The sequence below is a fragment of the Phacochoerus africanus genome, chromosome 15 (genome assembly GCF_016906955.1).
Source record: "Phacochoerus africanus isolate WHEZ1 chromosome 15, ROS_Pafr_v1, whole genome shotgun sequence".
Classification (NCBI taxonomy): domain Eukaryota; kingdom Metazoa; phylum Chordata; class Mammalia; order Artiodactyla; family Suidae; genus Phacochoerus; species Phacochoerus africanus.
Genome location: NC_062558.1, coordinates 20,854,742 through 20,876,153, shown reverse-complemented (window position 1 = coordinate 20,876,153; position 21,412 = coordinate 20,854,742). Strand labels below are relative to the sequence as shown.

Sequence of the window (21,412 nt, the reverse complement as noted above, 5' to 3'; positions counted from 1 at the left end):
TGCAGAGAAGAGGGAGATTCAGCCGCCATGGGAGGAAGTAGCAGGACAGCTGGTCATCGTGTCCGTCCCCTGGTTTCAGGGGGCCAAGCAGCTTGCCCAAGACGGGTTTGAGCTTTTGCGAGAACATGACCTCTTGTAGCTGAGATACTGTAAACATCATTAAAGGAAGGCCAGCATTTTGAAAGATGCTAGAATGAGAATAATTATTTTTGTCACAGAAAATGAATGAATGTTTTAGCACAATTTCGGAGTCTTTACCACATGGTCATGACTCAAATGATGGGAATAGCCAGATCCCTTTTCCCATCAATTCCCATCTCATAGTCCCATGCATCTGTTCTCTAAATTTATTTGTAATTGTTTCTTTGGAAAAGAGAAATATAGATGATGAATAGAGGTTCAGGAGAAAATGTTAGCTTAATGTTGAAATGAAAGCTGCAGTATTTTAGATGATACTGTATTTGAAAATTATGTATTGTAGTGCTTTTTCTTTAGAGATATAAATTGACACCAAAATGCAGGTTCATAGGCTCAACCCAAATCTGCTGACTCAGGAACTCGGGGTGGGGACCAGCTGTGTGTTGTTTACCGGGTGATCCTAAGTTTGGAGCAGTACAGGAGTGAATACTTCAAATCCTTAACAGGAACTTCCTGGTGGCTCAGTGGATTAAGGATCCAGCATTGTCATTTCTGTGGCGTAGCTTTGATCCCTGGCCCAGGAACTTCCATATGCCATGGGTATGGCCACAAAAGAAAAAAAAGTAGCATTCCCGTCATGGCTCATCAGTAGTGAACCCAACTAGGATCCATAAAGCTGCAGGTTCGATCCCTGGCATCACTTAGTGGGTTAAGGATCCATGAGCTGTGGTGCTGGCTGCAGACACAGCTCAGATCCTGTGTTGCTGTGGCTGTGGCGTAGGCCAGCAGCTGTAGCTGATTTGACCCCTAGCCTAGGAAGCTCCGTATGCCACGGGTGCAGCCTAAAAGGACCAAAAAAAAAAAAAAGCCTCAGTGACTGGACTTAAGGGAAACTCAACAGATAGATGTTACATCAGTGACATCCCATTTTATATCTTTAGAGCCGCTCCAGAATATGTAATAGTTGATGTATGATATAAAATAATATACACCAGTCCGAAGCTCTGGTGAATTATGAAAGCAGTCTGCTTGTTGCAGTGTGTGGACTTACGGAAATCTATCCCCTGTAAGGTACCACCTGAGGGCTAATAGCAGGTGGACCAGCTTTGGGGTCCGACACCCCTGAGCTTGGCTTGGCTTCTCCACTCCTGGCCGTGTGTGGCCTCGGGCACCATACTCACTGTCTCTAAACCTCTATTTCCTTAGCAGAGCCATGAATTAATAAGTATCAGGGAAGCATTTGCATTCTAGCCAGGCTGCTTGGTGCTCACAAGGGCAGGCGCGAGGGTTCCAGCCCCGCCCTGTGGACATGAAAACAGACTTCGTTGTCTTCCAGCCCTCCCCTGTGGTGCTGCTTCTGGGTTGGAGGAGTGTCGGGTGGGGGACAGGCCCAGGAAACCCAGCCTTACAGCAGCCAGAGCTGGCTAGTCCCCAGAGCCGAGGCAGACACAGGGCACAGGAGCAGAGTCAGGCTGCTGCATTTGCAGATGGACACCGCCCCATCGCCCCACAACGCCGCCAAGTGCAGGGGCTCACCCGGCCATCCCAGACCCAACAGCCCGGAGCCCTCGCTTTTCCTGGGTCCAGTCAGTTCCCATAACCTTCCTAATAAAAAGGCAGATGTCCGTGCTTTTCCCTCTGATGGAGGAATGTGTCCAAGTGGGATTCAGTGTGGGCGCCCAGGTGACTCTCGGTCTGCATCTTCTGTTTGCTACTCAGCTCTCGGCTCTGAGACTGGGTGGGATTGTGCTGCACTTTACCCTCCCATTTTCACACACAGGCCAATGAGATGCTTATAAACGAGCGCTGGTGACTGTCAATGACCACAGTAGCACCTGAGTGCTTAGAAAATACGGTCATTTATTGCCATTTCTGTCCTCTGATGACTGTAACTCACAGCTACTGAATGACTGCAAAACTTGCTTAAATTCCCAGTATATTCTGGTCGTTATTGCTCTCAGTATCTAAATTCCTTTAAAAGGAAAAGTATAAATAGTTACAAAACACGGTAGAGGAGGAATTTAGAGGGAGAGAGAAAACAGAGAAGAAAGTGGATGAGGAGAGGGAGAAGGTGTCTAAACTCAAGACTGGAGCTTTTGTTGAGGATAAAAACCCTGAAATGCATGAATAGTGTGTTGGTGCCACAGTGGGGAAAGTGGGCAGGCAAGCTGGAGTTTTGACCAGGAGTTGAAATTGAGAATATCTCATCTCTTATCCTTGGGGGATGCACGGCCACGCCTTGACCACTGAAACTCTTCCCTCCCTCTAAATATCCCAACCTAATCCCCAGCTTGTCATGCATGCTGAGAGCCAGGAGGAAGCCTGCATGTAGTTCATTCTCTTAGCCTCTGAGAGACCATTTTGGCCCCAATTCGGGATACCTGAGCATTTCTAGCAGCAACCTCCCATCTCCCTCCTTCCTTCCCTCCCCCTCTCCCTCTCCCCTCCTCCCTCCTCTTCTCCCTTTATCCCTCTCTCTCTACCTCCCTCTCTCTCCCTCTCTCTCTTTGTTTGCCTTTCTCCCTCTACCTCTCTCCCTCCCTCTCCCCCTTTCTCTCCCTCCCTCTTCTTCCCTCTCCCCCCACCTCTCCCACTCCCCCCCATTATTTCCTCCCTCCCAGTTGGAAGGGATTTGAGAGGAATGAGTTCCCAGAAGCATTCAAGACTGACACCCATGAGCCCTGCCTCCTGGGACCATGCTTTTCTGTCACCTCCCACATCCACTCAGAGGTGGCCCATGTCACCAGGCTCTAGTAGAGGTGACAGTCCACCCCCTCTGAGGCTGGCCTCCTGCTTGGCCCCTCAGTGCCAGGCTGCATCTCCCAAGGGTACTCAACAGCCCTGTGCAGAGGCCGCATGGACAGGGACACGGGCCTCCCAGCATATCCTAGGACCAATCTGCCAGCCACGAGAGCGAGCCACCTCGGAAGGAGACCCTCCGGCCACAGTCCAGGCCGGGTGACCACAGCCCCGCCAGCTTCGTGACTCAGCTTCGTGAGCTGCTGCAGTAGCACCAACTAGATGGACTGCTGTCAGCTTCCAGCCCCGCAGAAAGGATGAGATGATAAATGTTCATGGTTTTGCTTTAAGCCAGTAAGTGGTGAGAAAATGCACACCAGATACATCCTATACAATATATAGACACTAGGAAACAAGAATACAAATATTTGAAAAGAAAAAAAAATCAGTTAAGTATGTAGAAGTTGAAAGCTTTTTTAGTTCAGTGAGAATTTTGCCTCCCTTGAATGCTCACAGCCTGTAGTGATTGTCTCCTGTATAAATGTAAGAAGGATACCTGGTACTTTTCCTCTTGGTTGTGAGAGGGAGCTGAGAAGCAGACCAGACTTGTAAGAAGCCACGGCTGATCTACTTTTGAGAACCTCATCCACAGCTAACGTCTCTGGGCAAATGATGGGCGCTGTCCCTTTCTGTGTTGTCATAGTTTTTGTCCTCCTCACTCAAGTCGGTTAAGACCATGCACAGGCATACCTTGTAGTTTACTTTCATTTGTCATAGGATTTACTTCCTAGGTCCAAAGTAATGTTTGGATCGATGTTCGTTCAAATGAGCTGATCTGAATGCAAATTCCTCAGTGTTTTGCAGTAAAACGACTATTAATGTCTTTCAAAACAAATCCGAGATAAAATCATGATTGCGGTTTTCCAGATATTACTTTCCAAATACTGTTAAGTTATGCTGACTGTTATTTTCCATTCTGGGGCTTTTTAAGCTTATTACATGGTGATGATTTTTACATGGGAACAGCCTGAAGAACAACAGTTGTGTGATTTTAGATAGACTCAAAAATCAAGATTTAACCACAATATCACGGCGTGCCTCAGCACCAGCTGCCTCCCCCCACAGCCCTCTGTCCATGTGTGGCTCTCACTGTCCATCCTCCATCCAGAAGCTGCGTGCAGACATCCAGGGAGAGGATGTCTGCACTGACAGAGGCTCAAACGGGAAGCACCTCGCTAGGCTGCAGGCATGGAACCGTGCCAGGCCTGGGCCCTCAGGAACCTCACACTTTAGACAGTCAGCAGATGAGCAAGTACTAAACAATGTCCTTTCGTGACTTGGCTGACATAATAAGGGCAAACCACACAAACATCTCAGGAGAGAATATCCCCCCCCCAGGGAAAGCCCAAGTTTAAAGGTCCAGGTGAGAACCACCAGATGGGGCTTAGAGCGAGAGGGCAGAGGTGATGGGGGGGGTTGCGATGTGATGGAACGGGGGAGTAACAGGGCCAGTGAGGGTTGGATGTTTGCTCAAAGAATGATGGGCAGCTACAGGAGCACTGTCAGCAGGGCAGTCATATGATCTCACTTTGTTTTAAAATGCCTGGGGAGTTCTCACTGTGGCACAGTGGGTTAAGAACCTGACTGCAATGACTCAGGTCTCTGTGGAGGTGAGGGTTTGAGCCCTAACCTGGCACAGTAGGTTAGGATCCAGCATTGCTGTGGCTGTGGTGTAGGTTGAAGCTGTGGCTCAAATTCTATCCCTGGCCCCAGAATTTCCATATGCTGCTGGTGTGACCATAAAAAATAGAAAATAAAAATAAAATGTCTCTCTGGCACCATCACAAAGAGAAAAAGCAGGACTAGGTAGATTGTTATAGATCAGGCAAAAAATCGCGATGGCTGGGGAGGGTGATATGGCCAGTTTGGGCTGGTTAACCTACAGCAGATTCATGATACACAGGAAATGAGTGCATTGGGGACGTGAGGGAGCCCGCCTCCAGGGTTGGGTCTGAGAGCTGGGGAATGTGGGTGTTGGTGGACATGCTGAGGGTGAGGGAGAACGTTTGGGGAGGGGAGAAGTGAGTGTTCTGTCTTGGCCCTGTTCCCTTTGTTATAGATTTCCACACGGCAAGTTGAAATACAAACCAAAAAATGTTGATCTAGAGCTATAATCTGAAACACCAAACAGGGGGTGTATGAGGCTGTGAGGCTGTGAGACTGTGCGTCGTCTCCTAAGGGTGTGGAGCAAATGGAGGGCCCATCTGCATTGGAACTCTGGAGGGGATGGGGGACCCCAGTGAGACAGGACACCTCACCCCCAGCATCGGGAGGTCTGGAGAGGGATAAGGAACCCCAGTGAGAAAGGACACCCCATCGCCAGCATCGGGAGGTCTGGAGGAACCAGGGGACCCAGGGAGACAGGATACTCAGAAACCAGAGCCAAGGGAGGAAGGTGTCTCAGGGAGAAAGGAGAGCCTGTCCCACAGAGCTCATCAGAAACGGGGCCTGGGTTTGTTCCAGGGTGTCCTGGGGAGAGGAGCTGCCCCTGTGCTGGTGGCCCAGATGTGACACATCCTTGCTGCCCAGGGACCACATCCACCTCCACGTCATTTGCATCAGGTGCCCGTGATTTGAATATTTTATTATGAGAACAATGTACATTCATTAGCTTACTTATAGACAGGTTCCTGATTCAGACAAACATCATGAGCATCTTCTGACCAAAAGAAGGAAGACTCAGGACAGACCTGGAGCGTCTGTACTTAGACTCCAAGCCCTGACATCCTTCCAGCCGGGGGGCTGTGGAATCAGCGACCTTGGCCTGTTGTAGCCGCTCATGGCAGAGATAATAGAAGTGAACCTCAGAGTGACAGGATCGGACCACTTTAGAATTTACAGGGCCCTCTCACAAAATGTTTGTAGTCATGTGGACCATTTAAAACACTTTTAAATGCATTAACTCAGCTGTGAGTTTCAGTCTTGGATCAGCTACCCTGATGATGCCTTCCTGCCTTCATCTTATTTCAAGTGTGTCTGCAACTCCAGTCCTTGGGCTCAAGCACAGTTACATCGGAGCACTTGAATGAGCATCTGAGACACTGATGGGATGTTGGCCTACTCATGTTTCTATAGCTGTTCCCAGGATGCTTCCTCTTGCAGATCAGAGGTGATGGGGACACGGCTGTCTGCTTGCTCTGGTCTTGCTCCCGGTGGCTCCTCTTTTTCCAGGGCTACCCCAGGCTAGGTGGGCAAGTTCTTCAGCCTGAACCATGCAAACTTGCTGAGGCCTAAACTTCTCCCAGTGGATGTGGACTCCATGGTATTTTAGTCTGCTTGGGAACAGAATGAGAAACATTAAACCCAGCTTTTTGAGGTTAGTCCAAATTATTTTTTTAGTCGAGAGAAAAAAAAATATTATGTCTCCTAAGGAAACTTGTAACCATGAACAGTAAATTTAAAAGGTTTTAAAATGGTTTTTTTTCCCTCCCACATCCCCTACTTATGCAGTCACAGTCCATGGTTTCTCTCACCAAAAATAAACGTTAGCTTGCAGATCCATGGGCTGAGGCTGTGCAAATGCATTTCCTAGATTAAAAGTGTACAAACCGCTGACCCTCCAGCCTTATCTTTTCTCCAGACTCCAGTTCAACAACACACTGAATATTCGTAGGCGGGAAGTTTTAAAATGCAACCCCACTCAGAAAAGTACCTTTATTTACAGCCTGTGAACCCAACTTGCTCTGCTTGGTAGGAAGGAAGACCTGAGCTTACCTGTTCCAGGTAACTGTGTCCCTTCCTTCAAAGTAGGCTTTTCCAGGCTAATTCTAGGTTAATTCTGTCTCTGGGGTAAATGCTCTGTCTCAGGCACCCACCCCTGCAACCTGTCCCTCTGTCTTCCTGTGAGGCTGTGAGGAGAGGAAGCCCAGGAATACAGGGCAAAGGAAGAAGATGCCCCGCTCAGGAACGTGCAGGGAAATTCTTGCTGCCCCACGATGGGGGCTGGAAACCCATTGCCCAGTGTGGGAGGCCAGGAGAAGGCCTGGCTATTGACATTGAACCCCAGAACATGCATGCCTTGTTTTTCTTATGACGTTAAATAATTTCCTTGCTACCCAGTGGGGTCTGTGCCTCCTGGGACGTGTGGGTGGCTCAGCCTCCACGGGGCAACAGGAATTGCCAGGAGGGGAGCGGGCAGCGTGGCGTGTAAAATGTGATCAGACGCATTTCTTATTCTCATTCTTTCAACCAAAGAAAGGGTTGGACATCCAAAGTCACAAAAGTGAACCTGAACCTGAACCAGAAACCTCTCAGTGGTCCACGTGTAGACAAGAGCCTGGTTGGAGGGGTGTCTGCTTTCCACACAGAGGAGCTTTAGGACACACGTATCCGTGGACTGTGTTTTCCCATGGTGTTTTCCAAAGACCTCGCCGTCTGCTCTCAGCAGCAGCCTTTGCCCTCCTGGAAGGTCGCCCCACCCCCCTGAAACCCTGGGGCCTGCGCCAGTCTGTAGGAACACTCCCCATCCTCCCCTCTGTCTGCATCTAAAACCTCGAGATTCCTTCTTTCCAGTCGAGATTATATTCACTGATGTACATGAATTACAGTGTCACATGTGGCCTCCTTCTTGGACCATGGCCCGAGGAAACACTGCCCTCATGTCCCCAGCGGACGTGGTTTTCTGTTTCTCCCCCATCCTGGACCCCAAGGGTTACAATTCTAGACATTCCTTCCTAATGAACTGTGTTTAGACCTTATTACTTTGCACTGCTCTCTTATTCCATTCTCTAAACTTAAGGTCTTATTTCCCCACTTTTCGTCTTTAGGGAAAGAAGGAAAGACAAGTCTGCTTTTGAGGAGTCATTAGAAATTCATTTCACAAGCATCATAAACATTGAGAACAACCTGAGCCTCAATCACAATAAGCTCACTAATGCCAGCTCTTTAAATTGCTTCATAATGTAAATGCTAAGATTCACTGATCGCTTTCACATCTTGAACATAAGACATGCCAAAAATCGCCACTTTTTCTGCAAAGATGTTGACATCTGTTTAATCTCAGAGCTTGGACTCCATGACTGCTTTGATGTAACGTGCACAGTTAAGTATCCCAATGTCTTTCTATGCACCTGAGACCCCCCCACCCCTCTCCAGACACAGTGGAGGACCGGTCATGCACAGGCGCTCAGCTCTGTAGCCTCCACTTTGTGGTCATTTAATTCTCAAGAGGACCCAGCCACGTAGACTTTTTATCTCCTCTTCATTTGCAAGGAGACTGAGGTTCAGAGCCATCCTGTAACCTCAAGGCACCCATGGAATAGGGGCTACAGTACAATTTGAAGGTACATCTGCCTCCAGGCTGTTTAAATAATAGAGGGTTCGAGGTGGACTTTTTGATTCAACCACTTGCTTACAGGAAAGGTGCTGGCGGGTAAGGCAGAGAGTAAACAGGTGAGTGAGTGAATGGGGGAGTGCGCAATAGGATGGTGTGTAAGACCCATTCTTCCTCTTTTTTTTTTGTTTTGTTTTTTTTGGAGCTCATTTACCTATATTGTACATGATATATAATATAAAATATATTTTCTACACATATCACCTCTAGGCCACAAAAGCCTCCCTCTACATCTTGGCCCTTGGGAACATTTTTATTTTTGGCTACCCCCATGACATAAGGAAATTCCCGGGCCAGGAACCAGAAGATCTACACCACCGTGTGGCAATGCCAGGTTCTTAACCCCCGCGTTATAGCAGGAATTCGCCTTAGGAACATTTTGTACTTATTTTTCTGGATCCAAAAATACCCCTCAGAATGTTTACTCCAAGCCTTATCGCTGGTGCCCACGTGTTGGGCAAGTCTCCCGTCCAGCTTCTCTGAGCCCCGTGCAGCCTGAATCCAGCCCCTTTCTCTCCAGCCTGCCTTTGGGTCCCCTGAGCCTCCCCCAGCCCGTCTCTCCACTACGCTCCCCGGAGTTTCCTTCACTTCCAGCCTCACTTTCCCGTCTGACAACCTTTCCTCATTTGGAACGGGGTTTATACCCTGTCCTCGATCCAGTGTCCAGTGTGACAGGGAGGAAGCCCACTCTCCACACAGGCAGCCCCTCCTGGTCCTCTGGTACAGTGACGGGCGTGGTCCGGAAAAGCTTGTTTGGATTTCACCCCCAGCACTTAGCAGCACTGCCCTGGGTGAGTGGTTCCCGTCGCCTACAAGATGAGGGCAAGAGGGACAGGCACAGGAGTCAGTGTGTGAAACACAGAATGGCAGCTGACCGGTGGCAGGTGCTCCTCGTGGACACTAGGGGATGGCCAGAGGAGGGAGGGGAAGGGATTTCAGGAACCAGCAGCCTCCCCGGGACTCGAGATCAGGACCAGCTGCATGTAACAGGGACAGGGGAAGGAGGACGGGGATGCACAAGGCGCTTCACCCAAGGACCCTCGCGTCAGAAGGGTGGCTCAGGGCACAGCGTGACCGGAGTGAAGATGCGGTCGTCTCCGGTAGCATCTCTTTAACAACCTGCCCGAGATGAACGTAGTCACATGCTCAGGGACATGACTTCGGGGCCAGCTGACTCTGCACCAAGATCTTAATCTCTTTCCTGGAGAACAGACACACCAGGAGCCAGAAAATAGCTTTAATTAATGAACTTGTCATCTACACTTCACTGGTAATGAGGGAAATCCTGGGCTGTCCCGTCTTTTAAGTGGAGATTCAGGGTCTGGATGTGCTGCTGGTGAGCTAAGCAATTCAGCCCTTTTCCTATGATTGTGAGCCAAACGAAAAAGCTGAATTACTGAAGGGTGTGTGGGTTTTTCTTAAGGGTGGGACCGGGGCTGGGGGGAGGGGAGAGCAAGTCTTTTCTTGGCTCGTTTCGAAGTGAATGGAAGTGCCTGCAGTGTTTGAATAATCTGTGATTTCCAGGTGGCGCTCCACCATGACCACACACCATGACCACCACTCGGCCCTGTCCGTGGACATGTCACGCTTTCTGGTTGGCAGAGTAGGGGTCAAAGCAGAAGACAGTTTGCTCTCCACCCAACGCACCCCCCGCCCCCACTCCTGGCAAATGTTAGGGGGCAGGTACCAGAGTGATCTGACTAATAACAACCGTGATGGGCCTGGTGAGGAACAGCCTCCTAGGACGCTGACTCCCTTCTCTTTGCATACCAACCACTGTTCCTAAGCCTCTGGACTTCTCTTTAATGATTGTTAGAGACCCTCAGTGCCACCCTCCTCCCAGTTACTTCCAGAATTCCCACCAGAGCAGCACAGGCTGGGAAGCACCTCAGAGGTTATCCATCCTGCTGTCAGAGACGTTCCCTGGGGACACCCCTGGCAGGAGGTCACTCAGCCTGTGCATGGACACACATGGTCTGTCCCGCTGTGACAGATGTTCCCTGGGGGCGCCCCCGGCCACTGTCACCCAGCCTGTGCGTGGGCACAGCTGGTCCATCTGCCTGTGACAGACGTTCCCTGGGGGTGCCCCTGACAGGAGGTCAGTCTTCCCTCTGTGACATACGTTCCCTGGAGACCCCCAGCAGGTGTCACCCAGCCTGTGCGTGGACACAGCTGGTCCATCCCTCTATGACAGACGTTCCCTGAAGATGCCCCTGGCAGGTGTCACTCAGTCTGTGTGTGGACACACCGGCAGCCTGGGAGCCCACCTTCTGAGGGAGCAGAGCTGCCTCCTGGGCATCTGTGGGTGCAAGAGGCCTTGAAGGGGGTGAGGAGGAGAGTGGTAGTCTTGAGGCATGAGATGTGGTTTGGCCCTGGCCCTCCTACTGACCAGCTGAGGGGTCGTGGGGACAAGCCACTGGGCCTCAAAATGAGTCACTTTTGTCCACACTGAGGCTGTGGGTATGACCTCCCTCTCTCCTTGAGGTAATCTTGTGATTGTAATGCTGTTTCTCCTGTGTCCGGCCGAAAGTGGCCTTCCTCTGAGTTCCAGCGTTGGTGTCAGTTCTGGCAGAGAACGGGCTTATCTTGTTGCCATGGAAGCTCACCAAGTATTTGAACATGGCCTTGAACCCTGTTTGCTCTTTTGTCTTCAGGGTAAACATCTCAGGATGTCACAAATCTTCCTTTTATGATGTGCTTTCCAATGACTTCTCCTCTGACCAACCAAACTCAGCTTCAGCTCTTTAACCTATGGTCCCCAAACCAGGTGTGACACACAGGAAGTGATGCAAAGAACATGAGAGGCTCAGGGCCCCCATCTGGACCCCGTGCTCACTGTTACTGAGTCTGTACTTATCACAGGGTCTCAGCCGCCCGGCCACCACTTGGCATGGACCGCATTCATGGTTCGCAGGCCTGCAAACCACCCTTTGGTTGCTTCCCCCACTCTGCTTGCACATTTAATGATTTTCTCCTTTCCATCGTATGGGTAACATATACTCCTGGTCATGTGAAAAGCTAAAAAATAGCTTCCAAAACGGAAGTACCCAGAGATAACATGGTTAACTTTTGTCACTTCATAAAATTATTTTTAACAAAACTATCAACATGCACAGCTTTCTCCACATTCTGGTGTTTATCTCACTCCCTGTATCTGATGACCGGGTCACTTCCCTTCTGATCATCTTCAAACCCACGGCAGAAGCCCTGAGTCCCAGGCGGTTTTCATCCTACAGCAGTCCAGCTTCCCAGCCTCGTCCCGACCATCGCCCAGCATCACCCACCCCCTCCACAGTTCAGACTGTCACACGGGCCCTCATATCTTAGAACCTTTCCCATCTCTCCCAATCGCCCTTTCAGAAAACTCCTATTCACCCTTCAAGACACACCTCACATATGACCTCCTCCGAGAAGCCTGCCTGACTTCCTCTCCCATCCCCATTTCATCACAGAACTGACTGTTCCTTCATCTGTATCCCTGCTTATCTTGGATGCATGTCTTTCACGACACGTTAGAGTACAGAGTTGGCTGTGCCATCTAAGGGAGAGTTCCACCCGGGAGCCACATGGCCATGGGCAGAGAGTCTTGTTTGCCAAACTGCAGTGTCTGAAAACCTTGTCAAAAAAGGAAGGGCTCAGGCAGCCCCTCTGCTGGCAGAGGCTCCTCTCTGATGTTCAGGTTAATCACCTGTACCTGGATGCTTTGCTCTAAGAAGGGCTAATTGGATGTTGAGATAAAGGTCAAGGTTAATCATAGCAGGAAATGAAGAGCTTATTTGATAGACTCAAAGGGTTTCAGGAAAGTTTCTTACAAACATTTATACTCTCGTCTGTTCATGATTCACGTGCATACGTTCTATTTATTAAAATTGTTTTCATCGGGAATGCGTAGCACAGGTTTGATATTTCTTTGGAGAGCACAGGCTACATTCATATAAAAATAGTAGCAGCCAGGCAGCTAGCTTGAATGTGTGTTTAGTGTGAGTGATGAGCTGTTCTTGCTCATATAAACCAGATTTTCAAGCATGCTTCGTCCTGGGGGCGCGTGGACATGCACGTGTCCGTCCAGAATGCAGAGATGCATGAAAGCCATGGGGATGGTTTGCTTTCTCGTGCCATCCTCAGCAAGCGGGGAGGACCCTGGGCTTTGCAGGCTTGCTGCCCTCGAAGGCAGAGCTGTGAGGCTGGGGCTAGGTGTAGGGTCCAGGGGCACCCCTGGGTCTGGGAGGCAGTCCGGCTCGTGTCCAAGCCAGAGGCTGGAGTTGAGCTGGGCCGGGTCCCCTGTGCGCCTGTGGCTGCAGTTCTGCTGTGACCCTCTCAGGGCCCCAGATGGCGTCGCTCCAGCCTGAATGCGGAGCCAGGATGGGAAGGAAGCCTCTCACATCTGCTTCTCTTGAGAAGCCACCCCTGTGATGCATGGCCTGATATGGCCTTGGGGGCCCTTCCCTGGCGACTCACAGATCTGGGGTGGGGGAGGCAGAAGGCCTGGAGGAGGCTGCAAGCTGAGAGAGGAGGCTGAGCTCAGGGGAGGAGCAGGTGCTGTCTCATTTAAACCCCGATATGAATGTCCTCTGACCTCAGTGACCCACAGACCAGGGACATCAGCACACGTTGTCTCCCAGACATGGCCCCCACAGTCTCCTGTGTGCAGAGCACTGGTGACATCTGACAGGGCAGTCGGTCCCCAGTCTGCTCCTGCTGCCTCTGCAGTTTGGGGGAGATGGCGGTCGGGGAGTGTTGGAGGAGGACCAGTCAGTGGTTCCCTCACCTCCCTCATGGCCTGGATTCCCGAACCCTTTTGTAGAGTCAGGCCCCTGCTGGTAACACTCATACCTAGTCCAAGGATTGGTAACACTCAGACGCTGTTGCTCACACCTAGTCCAGGGGTGTTTGGAGCAGAGACATCTGTGTCCCTTCCCCTGAGAGCAGGGATGGGCTGCGGGGAGTTTGTGGCCCTCGGTTAGCAGCCTCAAGCCTGCAGCTCTCCTTACAAGGATGTGTCAAGTCTCAGTGGGCAGAGAAGGGCTCATCATTGCTAAGCTTCCTCCCCAAAGACACATAGAGCAGCAGACTGACCATGAAACCAGGGCCCCTCGAAGCAGTGACCCACAGAGGGGGGCTGGCCATGACTTTGTCTGTGGGAAGCCCGCAAGACAGAGCGGTCCTTTGTCCTGTGCCTGATGCAGGCTATGTGTGTCCTGTACAGACACTGATGGGGAGGCCTCCAAATTGGGCATCCCCCCTGGCCCTGTGTTTCCAGGGCCCAGCACAACTGGTGCCCAGTAACCATAGCAAGTGATGAATAAAGGAATTAATAAAAGACTAATAAGGACTGTACCCCCAAAAAGAAAGTGTGGGGACAGCTGGAACACGAGACCCTTGGTGGGAGTGTGCACCCCTGGGTGTAGGGTCTGCCAGCGGAACATCAGGTGGGCTCTCATTCTTCCTTGAGGGTCACTATTGCCTAAGAATTTACAGCCTAAGAGGGTCATTTGAAAATAGCAGTAACAGGAGTTCTCGTTGTGGAGCAGCGGAAGTGAATCCGACTAGGAACCATGAGGTTGCGGATTTGATCCCTGGCCTCACTCAGTGTGTTAAGGATCCGGCATTGCCGTGAGCTGCAGTGTAGGTCGCAGACTCGGCTCGGATCCCGCGTTGCTGTGGCTGTGGCTGTGGCCGGTGGTTACAGCTCTGATTGGATGCCTAGCCTGGGAACCTCCATATGCCGTGGGCACGGCCCTAAAAAGACAAAAAAAAAAGAAAAAGAAAGAAAATAGCAGTAACAGAATAACAGCAGTAATAGAAGGGTTGGGAGTAAGAGGTACAAACTGTGTTGTATTAAATAAGCTACAAGGATACATTTTACAACGTGGGAATATAGCCAATATTTTACAATAACTATGTGTGGAAGATAACCTTTAAAAATTGTGAATCACTGTTGTACACCTGTAACTTACCTAATATTGTAATTGTACAATTAAAAAAAAATTCTTACAAAAAATAAAGTAAAAGAGCAGTAACAAATGAACTTGGAACTGCTCTGATCCAAGTCCCAGAAGCCCATTGTGAGGGGGTGTGACTTTGCCGTGCACGCCCAGCCTGCCCTCTGTCTGGAGAAGCGCCAGTGGAAACACACCCTAACGGGATTTCCTGGCAGGAGCTTCTGGCAGGTTCCTATCACAGTGAGCCCTAGACAGAGGCAGAATGCAACAGGATCTTTTTAAACCATTGATTTAACTGCTAAGATTTGAAGTTCGTGAGTTTCAAATTCAGTTATGATATTAACAACCTGCTTTCTGCAGGCACCATCTCTAGGTGCCAGACACCTGTTTCTTAAGTCTCACAAAATTTCACCCAGGGTCTCCGTGTTACCAGTGAGGAGAGTGACCTGCAGATCTAGGGGATGGACTCACAATGTGACTGGCTGGTCACACACTGGTGGGTTTCTGGCTCACCTTTGCCCTCACCCTTCCTTCTTGTAAAGCCCCACTTGCTGCCTGTCCCATCTCTGGTCCGGGAGGTCACGGGGACACACCCACCTCCCACAACATGTACTGAACCCCCCTCACACCGAGGAAATGGTCATTAAGGGCTCAGCCTTGAACACATCTACTTAACTTCATCTCAGCTGGACCACCCATCATTCCAGTTTCCTTTTCCTCAGTCCTGTGGAGCCTTGGGGATAAAAGCTGGAAATGTGCCTGTTGCCAGCTGGGTGACTTTTATGCTTCTCTTCCTCTCAAGTCACTATGTTCTTAACTTTTTTTTTTTTTTGTAAAATAAAACGCAGATAACAGAAAACCACCCAAAACAAATATATGGCTTATTAATTATAAAAAATAGTCATGGTCTACTTTGAATGCATGTTGAGTTCATAGATAAGGGGTAACTGTAACTCAAGCATTCCAGTGTCCCCACTCAGGTCAAGAAAGTTCTTGCCATGTGGTCGCCCCACTTCCCTGCCACCCCAAAAAGTGATCTCATTGCTCTTAGATTATTCACATCCTGGTGGATTGTTTTCATTTTGTTAATTTTTGACATTTTTTAGATTTGACAGCTAATAAATAGAGCATGCTTAACAGATACAATTAAGTAGGTTTTAAGGTGTATATTTACCCCGGGAATCATTAGCACAATCAATACAGCAAGGAGGTCCTGTCATGGCCCAGTGGAAACAAATCTGACTAGGAACCATGAGGACGCAGGTTCGATCCCTGGCCTCGCTCAGTGGGTTTAGGATCCAGTGTTGCCATGAGCTGTAGTGTAGGTCAAAGACACAGCTTGGATCTGGTATTGCTGGGGTTGTGGTGTAGGCTGGTGGCTACAGTTCCAATTCAACCCCTAGCCTAGGAACCTCCATATGCTGTGGGTGCAGCCCTCAAAGGACAAAGAAAAAAAAGACAGCAAATACCCCATCTTTTTTTTTTTTTTTTTTTTGGTGGCCATGCCTACAGTAGGCAGAAGTTTCCCAGCTGGGGACTACTGTAGAGGGATTCTTAACCCACTTTGCCACAGTGGGAACTCCCACCCTGTCATTCTTAAAAATTTCTTTCCACCCCTAGGGAACCCCTCGCCCCAGCCCTGATTCTCTCAAAAAACCACTGGTCTGCTTTCTGTCACTGCAGATTCAACTCCATTTTACAGAGATTTCTATAAACTCAGTAATACAATATGTACTCTTTTTTTTAATCTGGCTTCTTTCACTCAGCATAATTATTTTAAATTTCATGCATATTGCATGTATAATAGTATATTTTATTTTATTAATTGAACTTTACATACACATAGTGATACATATATGTGTGTGTATATATCAGCATAATTATTTTAAATTTCATGCACTTTGCATGTATAATTGTATATTTCTTTTTACTGATGAATTGAACTTTACGTACATATAACGGTATCTATATAATCTGTACACACATACATACGATATGTGTGATATATCTTATATGTGACATATATGTCACAATTTGTCATGCATGCAGTTGTTGACAAATATTTACATAGTTTCCAGTTTTTTATTATTAAAATAAAGCTGCTTGTGTACAAGGTTTTGGATCAATTTACACTTTTCTTGGATAAAAACCTAGGAGTGCAACCGCTAGCTTATGTGGTAGGTGAATGTTTAACTTTTTAAAAAACTACCAAATTGTTTTCCAAAATGGTAAGTCATCTTACTTTTACAATTGGTGCGTGAACATTATAGTTCTTCCACATCCTAACCTGTATTTCACATCATCCAGTTTTTCTTAATTTTAATCATTTTAATAGGTACGTAGTGGCATTTCACGGTGGTTTTAATTGGCATTTCCCTAGTTACTAATGACAGAGCGTCTTTTCACATGTGTATTTGCATCCACATATCTTTCTTAGTAACATATCTGTTCAGACTGCCTTTTTTTTTGGTGGGGGGGTCTTTTTAAGGCTGCACCTGCAGCATATGGAGGTTCCCAGGCTAGGGGTTGAATTGGAGCTGCAGCTGCTGGCCTACATCACAGCCAAGTCTGCAACCTACACCACGGCTCACAGCAACGCCAGATCCTTAACCCACTGAGCCAGGCCAGGTGTCGAACCTGCATCCTCAAGGATGCTAGTCAGATTCATTTCCACTGAGCCACAACGAGAACTCCAGGTTGCCTATTTTCTAACTGGATTGTTTGTTTTCTCATTATTTTCTTATTATCGAGTTTCTTATTACATTATTTATATATCCTAGATACAAGTCCTTTATCAGATACATGCTTTGCAAAATATTTTCTCCTTGTCTTTGGATTATCTTTTAATTCTCCCAATAATGACAGCTGAAGTCTTTAATCTTAATGAATTCAAATGTATACGACTTCTTTTATGGATCATGCTTTTGATGTTACATCTAAGAAAATCTTGCCTGATCCAAGCTCACAAAGATTTTCTCCTATGTTTTCCTTCAGGCATACGTATTATAGTTTTATGTTGTGGCTTTAGATCTGCAATCTATTTTGAGTTAATTTTTGCATATGTTATACAGATTGAAGCTCTCTTTGTGTGTGTGTGTGTATGAATATCCAGCACCATTTGTTGAAATGATTATCCTTTCTCTGCTGAATCGCCTTTGTCACTGAATCTCATGTCGTTGTCCATGGATGTGGCTCTGGTCCTGGTCTCTCCTCTGTCCCATTAGTCTCTGTCTTTTTGTCAGTCCCACGCTGTTTTGACTGCTGATGCTTTAGGAGCACATTCTGAAACAGATCACATTGCCCTTCACATTCCCACTATTTCACAACTGTTTGGACTATTCAGGTCCTTTGCATTTCCATATGGATTTTAGAAGCGACTTGTCGATTCCTATTAAGAAGCCGGCCGGGGGTTGAACTGAGGTTGTGTTGAGTCTGTAGATGAGCTTGAGGAGGAGGGTTGACCTTTCAAATCTTGAGTCTTCTGACTCCTGAATAAAGTCTCTCCATTCGTTAGTCTTCTTTAATTCCTCCTTGCCTGGTTTTACAGTTTAGAAGTATACATTCAATTCCAGTATCTGCTCACACCCCCCTTTCATCTATTTTACAGATTCTGAGACAACTGTGAACATATATTATGAGATTCTGTGATTTCTTTGGAGTTTAATGGACCACATAGTAGTTTTCAGAGTACAGGTCTTTTGTCTCCTTAGGTAGGTTTATTCTCAGGTATTTTATTCTTTCTAATGTGATGGTAAATGGGATCGTTTTCCTAACTTCTCTCTCTGATCTTTTACTGTTAGTATATAGACATGCAGTCGATTTCTGTGTATTAATTTTGTATCCTGAAACTTTACCAAATTTATTGGTGGGCTCTAACTGTTTTCTGGTAGCGTCTTTAGGGTTTTCTAGGTATAGTATCATATCAGCTGCAGACAGTGATAGATTTACTTCTTTCCAGTTTGGATTCTTTTTATTTCTTCTTCTCTGATTGCTGTGGCTAGGACTTCCAAAACTATGTTGAATAAAAATAGTGAAAGTGGACATCCTTGTCTTGTTCCTGATCTTAGCAGAAATGCTTTCAGCTTTTCACCATCGAAAATGAAGTTAGCTGTGAGTTTGTAATATATGGCCTTTATTATGTTTGAGGTAGATTCCCTCTCTGCTCACCTTCTGGAGAGCTTCTATCAGAAATTGGTGTTGAATTTTGCCAAAAGCTTTTTCTGCATCTATTGAGATGATCATATGGGTTTTATTCTTCAATTTGTTAATGTGGAATATCACACTGATTGATATGTGGATATTGAAAAATCCTTGCATCCCTAAGATAAATCCCACTTAATCATAGTGTATGATCCTTTCAATATATTGTTGGATTTGGTTTGCTTGTATTTTGTTGAGGATTTTTGCATCTATGTTCATCGGTGATATTGGCCTATAATTTGCTTTTTTTTTTTTTTTTTTTTTTTCATTTAGCCACCAACCGATCTTATTTAAATCAGGACCATTCAACAGAAACATTCCATCAGCCATACATGATCTGAATTCTAGAGTATGAGATCAGTTTAAATATGGTACACATATAAAAGTCATGAGACATTTCGGTCTTATAATAAATAAGGCGGTGGCCAACTTTTACTCATTAGTAGCTTTTTTGAGATAAGCTATCAAGTCTTCCCTTTCTCCCTTCTTCTTAATGCCAGGAAGATCATTTTTGTTCCAGGGATGTACTTCTTGGGATTCTCCAGGTACTCCATCAGTGTCTCCTCTCCCCAGGTGATATTCTTGTTGGCATCTGTGTAAGAGAATCCAGGAGCCTGACCTGTCTTCCGCCCAAAGAGACCATGGAGGTTTGGACCAGTCTTGTGCTTGCCTCCCTTTTCTACAGTATGGCCCTGGGTGCATATCTGAACAAAAATCTTCTTGCCCTTCACAACATCACCCATTTTAAAATCGTTCTTTCGCCAAGCTCAGCAAACAAACCACCACTCACAGGCTGGACGTCCCACTTTCTAGGTCCAAGGACTATGTATCCTCGCCTATGTACCGGCGTCGGTGCAACCGAACTAGCTCTGCCCTCTGATGGCCCCACGTGCCTATAATTTGCTTTTATTGTGGTATTTTTGTCATGTTTGTTACCAGGGTGGTGGTAGCTTCATAGAATGAGTCTGGGAGTATTGCTTCCTCTGCAAATTTTTGGAAGAATTTCAGAAGAATAGATGTTAACTCTTCTCTGAATGTTTGATAGAATTTGCTTGTAAAACCATCAGGTCCTGGACTTTTGTTTTTTAGAAGGTTTTTTTTGGGGTTTTTTTTTTTTGGGTTTTGGTTTGTTTGTTTGTTTTGCTTTTTAGGGCTGCACTCACAGCTGCCTGCCTATGCCACAGCCACAGCAACGCCAGATCCGAGCTGCGTCTGCAACCTACACCACAGCTCAGCTCACAGCAACACCAGATCCTTAACCCACTGAAAGAGAGGCCAGGGATCGAACCCGCAACCTGCTGGTTCCTAGTTGGATTTGTTTCTGCTGCACCACAACGAGAACTCCTGTTTTTTAGAAGTTTTTAATCATCGTTTCCATTTCAGTACTTCTGATTGGTCTGTTCACTTTTCTGAATGGTTCAGTCTTGGTAGGTTGTACCTTTGTAAGAGCTCGTCTATTTCTTCTAGGTCGGCCATTTTATTGGCTATAATTGCTTCTAGTGGTGTCTTGTACTATGACTTCTTGGTGTGGTTTGATGCGTCTGTCTGTTGAGCTTCCCCATCCCTCTCTGCACAGAGTAGCGCCTTCTCATGCTGACTATACTCCCACCCCCTGCCTCCCCCGGGCACCTCCAGCTGTCATGGACAGGAGGCCACAGACCTAGCTGGAGCCAGGAGCCTGGGGCAGGAGCTGCTGGAGCTCAGAGGGATCCGAGCAGGCTGTCAGCCTCAAGGGGATCTATCAGCAGGCAGTGGAGACCCACTACCGGGCGTCAGTCAGAGTTAGAGCTCTCGAGGGCTGTTGGGGCCATGCATCCTCAGGGAACTGGGTACTAAGCAGATTCTGGGAAGAGGATCAGAAGTGAGAGCTGTGGTTCCCAGAAGCTGAGAGTGGGCTGGACCCAAAAAAGTTGAAGTGAAAGTTGGACATCATCCCACCGCTACATTGAACTTGTGTGATTTTAATTCATCACCTGATGGCTTTGCATGATTGACTGTGGGTAACACAAAGGCCCACTATCCCTGTCACTGCCTCAGAGCAGCTGTTGGGGCTAAATGCTGCCTCCATCTTCTGAACCAGGGATGACACCTGGGGATGACCTGCTTTTATCACCAACTCTCTTCCCAACTCTGCCAGCTCAGAAAATTCAGGTGACAAAAAGCAAATTTACCCAGACTGCTCACAGTCACTGGGACTTTAGGTTTTGTACGACTGTGTGACTAGTCCAAAGATGTAGATTACAGTGGCACACCGAGAAAAAGTAAGTTTTCAGTGCCCATCACCCTGGCCAGCTCACCTTGAGCACACTTGAAACACTCTGTTGTGATGCAGAGTGAATTACATTTGCTTGGGTTCTGATCCCAAACCATAGGTAGATGTTTAATTTTAAAAGTATACAGGTAGGAGTTTCCACTGTGTCTCGGTTGGTTAAGAACCTGACTAGTATCCATGAGGATGAAGTTCAATCCCTTGCCTTGCTCGGTGGGTGAAGGATCTGGAGTTGCCTCGAGCTGCAGTGTAGGTGGAAGACACAGCTCCGATCTGATGTTGCTGTGGCTGTGGTGTAAGCCGGCATCTGCAGCTCTGATTTGATCCCCAGCCTGGGGACGTTCCTATGCTGCAGGTGCATCAGTAAAAAGAAAAAAAAAAGTGGACAGATAGTGTCAAGAAAATTAATAAAGGAAATTCAAATTAAAAATAAAAACAACAACCAAAAATGTTTCCTATTCAGATGCTTTGTCTCCTCATGTCTGTAACAGGGATTGAGAAACTTTGTTTCTGAAGGGCAGAAGAGTAAATATTTGGGGTTTTGCAGGCCATGTGGTCTCCATGGCAAATACTCAGCTGCGCTTGGGATGGGACAGCATCAGACAAGACCAACATCAGTGGGCGTGGCTGTGCCAATAAAACCATCTGTGAAAGCAGACAGTAGGGTGGATGTGTCTGGTGACCCCAGGTCTGGAGAAAACCAGGAAACAGTGTTTCTACCCACAGATATGT

At 47.5% G+C, this 21,412-nt stretch overlaps 1 protein-coding gene and 1 pseudogene across 1 annotated transcript in view; one reads left to right on the top strand and one right to left on the bottom strand.

Annotated features, from left to right (window-relative positions):
• Nucleotides 1–21,412, top strand: part of PALLD (palladin, cytoskeletal associated protein) — a 190,649-nt gene that overhangs the window by 52,138 nt on the left and 117,099 nt on the right. The window lies entirely within an intron of this gene.
• Nucleotides 18,836–19,154, bottom strand: LOC125116229 (cytochrome c-like; annotated as a pseudogene).